The sequence below is a fragment of the Grammomys surdaster genome, unplaced genomic scaffold, assembly GCF_004785775.1.
Source record: "Grammomys surdaster isolate TR1022 unplaced genomic scaffold, NIH_TR_1.0 125956, whole genome shotgun sequence".
Classification (NCBI taxonomy): domain Eukaryota; kingdom Metazoa; phylum Chordata; class Mammalia; order Rodentia; family Muridae; genus Grammomys; species Grammomys surdaster.
In genome coordinates, this window is record NW_021620775.1 from 4,489,848 (window position 1) to 4,494,764 (window position 4,917).

Here is a 4,917-nt window from a genome sequence, read left to right on the forward strand (position 1 = left end):
CTTTAAATCTAATATGAAATATTAGACTATTTGTGAAATTGGGTGCATAAGAGTTTGAGGCATATGTGTTTTAGATTTCAGTGTCTTCTTGATTAACTATTCCTTTCTTTAGTATCCCTTTTCACTTCTGACTAACTGTAGTCAATTAACAAATTCTATTGTGTCAGACATTAGACTAACGATATCTGCTTGTTTCATGGTCCAATGTGGTTCAAATATTTTTTGCCATCCTTTTGCTTTTAGGTAGTAACTGGAGATTTGACTGGTTATACATTGTCTTGTCCTTTGATATTGTTTTTGTGATATTACCTTGAATATAGACTTCTTTTCTTAAGTGTATATCTTCTGTGCGATTCTAGGTGGCTCCAGGTTGAGCAAATACAGAAATAATGTGACCAAAACTAGGCTTGGAATTTGGATATAGCACAAATAAGTTTGTTCTGACAACCAATATTTTAAATGGATGAATAAGCATCACATATACTGAATATGGAATGTATTTTAATAAATGCAAATCTTCTGAAAGATTGAGCAATATCAACAAAAATAGTAACAACAAAAATAACAAACAAACAAACAAACAAAAAGTCCAACCAATCAAACACACACAAAAAAAGATACCAGTGGATACCAAGACAAAGACAGAAATCAGAACAAGGAGATACGAGTATCAAGATAAGCAAATAGAAAAATGAATCAAAATCAATTTTCCAAAAGCCAGAGTTGAACTTCCCAGTAAACATGTGTTGTTTTAAACTACAAAAAAAATCAAATATTACCTTATTCAATACTGAGTTTTTGAAAAGCATAATTGGGCAGTTTGTATTTCAATGTGTGGATCACGAAGTACTGAAATTTACAGTAATAACAGTGGAATATTTTCATGATATTGGGAAGAAAAAATAATTTTTACACAGATATTTAAAAGTACTAAATGCAAATATAATCACAGATAGAATGAGCCGAATTAAACTAAGAGCCTTCATTGAGAGCTTGAGAGTATTAAAAAGACAAGTCACAGAGCATGCAAAGACATGCTTGCCACAGCTGTCTTATACACAATTAGATTCAAGACACAGTGCTCCTCAAGTATTTTTAACTTCCACAATTCAATATAAAAACAGAAAGGTGCATTAAAACAGGAAGAAACTTGAAGAGGTCAAAAGAGTATTCAAATAGCCATAAATTTATATAAAATATTTACAATATTCAGGGAAAAACACGTTGAAGCAAGCCAGTAGTAGTTGTCACCACTCACAGGACAAAAAGCTGAAATAACACATTTATCAGCTGAGATGCAAAAAAATAGAACTTATTTACCAGTTTGAACACAGTGGGAAACAGTCATAAAAGTAGATATATGTGCACCTCCTTAGTACCCGGGGTATCTTGATGGATCCAGGTCTTCTGCCTCATAGGATTTATGAAGCATTGTTGTACCATCATACGTTGAATGAGAATAATTTTTATAAACAATAGGATCTTGTGTGAGTCCCCAAACCAAGTCATTTAAGGCATTGACAACTTGCAAGAAACTGGTCATTATGCCGTGAAGGCATTCAAGCAACCTGTGAAAAATCCAACGTGCTAAGGAGCTGTGGCCTCCTGCCAACAGCTACATGAGAGATGGATCTTGGAAACAGATCATCCACCCCTGTCACACCTTCAGATAACTGCAGTCAAGGAACACCATCTTGACTGTAGCCCAATAAAAGACTGAGTCAGGGACATATAACCAAATTGCTCCTGGGTTCCAAACTAATGACAAGTATATGGGATAATAAATGTTATTGATGTTTGAAACTACTGTATTTAAGATAATATGCTCTCTGACCAAGCAATTATGTTTTAAAATAATTTCTGCAAAAAAATCACAAAGATTCAAGTAAAACTTTATTTGTATAGCATAGAATGAAAACAAGGCAGACATTCTTCAATAACACAACATAACATGTAAAGACAATGAATGGCCTGCTATAAGTCAATCAGATATGCATGATGTTGACCAATCGATAAGACAGTCCCTAACTGTGTGATTTCATTCAAATATGTTGTAATTGTAGCTGGATAAACTTCATAGAGAATGGCCAGAATTCTGCTGTTCTCTGAGAAATGTTTCACCTGAAGAGAATGCTGGAATGTAAGCAGCATTTTGTTTCAGTGTGATGCTGGTTGTTATATGGGTATTTAATCTCACACAATTCATCAGACGCTTCATTGTTTCATTTATGACATAATTCACATTTCGTTTCCAAAATAGATTCTATTGAGTTCTTATAGTTCTCATAGCACTTCATAAAAATACAAGCACTCAATAAGTATATATTGAATATGTTACAAAATAGGAAACTTCAGTTAGTATGACAATGATACCATTTAAACAATATCTTAGACTCTAGAGAGGTGGGTGATGAGTTAAAAGTGCATATATACTGGTCTTTAAGAGGGCCTAGGTTTAATCCAAAGCATCCACCTTGGAAGGCTCAAAACTGACTGTAATATGGACTCCAGGGGAATAGGTCATCTTCCTCTGGCCTTTAAAATCACTTGCACTCATATGTACATACTTGCATATATACACATACATGTGCACAAACACACACACAAACACACACACAATTAAAAAATAAAAACCTTTTAAAAATAGAAAAGGATTTTATACTAAATTGATATGTATTCATTTATGTACATATGCAGCTTGATACATTATTTCAATCAAATGTGTACACATATGCATAAATATGCATATTCTGTGCATTGTTGATTATTGATAGGAATAGTTCAACCAATGGCAAGGATTAATCAAGAAAATATTGTTTAACTTTCACATCTAGCATGGATTGTCATCCTCTAATACTTTTCAAATGTATAAGTATTATTTGTGGGTGGTACAATAAGCTCATTTATAACTGAAAGATGGTCATTCAAAATATCTGATTTTTGCTGTATTAATAACATCCTTGTAACAATTCTTTCCTCAAACACAAATTAAAATGATATTTTTTTCTGTTTTACTCACATATCAAGATGAAAGTGATTTAGACAGTTTAGTGAATTTTAGTCATCATTTGGCCTCAATTACAATTGGCATGAAAAAGATAGTCACCCATTTTATAAACCAGAAATGTGAATGGCCATTCTGTAGTTACATCCTCCTCTGGCAATGAGGAGGATAGTGTTCATAGTTGTAGTAATAATACATAATGGTAATGAAAATGATAGTAGTAAGGATATGTATATAATTTATTATTATAATTATATAATAATATAATATATATTATATAATATGTATACAATATATATACATATATATGTATATATAATTATACAAATGCCCATAAGTGCTATGTAAACCCATTGATCTCAGTTTAGACTTTATTCCAATCTTCAGAGAATACTTGTATCCTATTCCCTATTTCATATATTTAAATGAAACCTTCTGCATTTGTAAATTTAAAATTAAGATTTTTATGCATCATGTGTCACCATGAATTATTTCCTAAAGAGAGATTGCATTCACATCCTTAATCCAGTAAAATTTTGCTTATATTTACTCTGTTACAGTGTCCTGAAGAGATCACTCCACTCATAGTTCCACAATTAAGCTAGTGGACTAAACATCAGTTATAAACGCACATGCAAATTAGCATTCAATTGTGGAGGTGGCACTCCTTTTATTCAAGAAGTATGTGGTTTCTATCAGTCAAACAGGATTACTGCTATCTTGCTGTTATTGACTGAGACACACTTGGCAAGGCATATCTGGAGTTTGAAATTGAAGCTTGTCTCAAGGACATGAACTGGCTGACACAGGAATTCATGAAAGAGGATATAAGTGAACCTTACTGATTCATATATTACATGTTCATACATTACATCCATCTTTCAAATTTTTGGAAGAGTGGGAATAAGAAGCAACTTTGTTCTGAAGCCATTTTGCATGACCATGGCAAGGGAAAACAGATTTATGTTACCCAAATTCTGTGGTACAATGTAAAAGCAGTTTTATACATTTCTATAATTTTACAGAACAAGAAAGCTATATGTCAAGAGAAGTCCAGAATACATTGGTTGGTACAACAGAGGCAAAGAAGGATGGAGAAAGCTTTGCTTTGGTCTGATCTTTGGTGGATCCATGTTTATACCTACCTTTTGTAACTCAGACACTAGATGATGAATAGAGGCTACCTGGAAATTAAAGTAGAATAATTTATCATCCTTTGCCTGGTAGAGGAAGCAAACATGGGTACCTGTTAAACAAATATGCTGCTTAAGTGAAAACAATACTCTAGAGATAGTGAATCAACTATGCAGTATCTCTAATAGAAGAGGGAACACTAAGGAAGAAGGGAGGTTCTGGAGGTTTCAAAATTGAGGAAAAGTTTCATTTTGGAGTAGTTAAAAATAGAAGTTAGAAGGTAGGTAGATATATAAAGCATCATTGCAGGAGAGTCTTGTGAGCAATTCAGAGACAAGGTCATTCACCACTGATTATACCATGAAAGATGTGTCTGTCTCACATCGGGCTCCAGGACTGTATTACACTGGGAAGCAGCCATCCAGAGTCTAGGGATGCAAAAGGTATTTGGGATTAGGGTTGTCACACAGCATGGTGAGCTTCTTTCAGTCTATGTGTTTTGGGAAGTGAAACCATACACTGTAATTATACAAATCATTGATAGGGAGTACATTTATTGTTGTCTGCTCTCTGAGTCACAAGTTACACTTGGAGATTTTATTTTATTTTTAAAATTAAAACAGAATGAAATAATTTTCTCCCTTCCCTTTCTTATCCACAGTTCCTTCAGTTTACAATGTTTCTTTCTTCTAAAATTCATAGTCCTATTTTCTTTAGTTAAGTATTGTTAAGAGAGAGAGAGAGAGAGAGAGAGAGAGAGAGAGAGAGAGAGAGAGAGA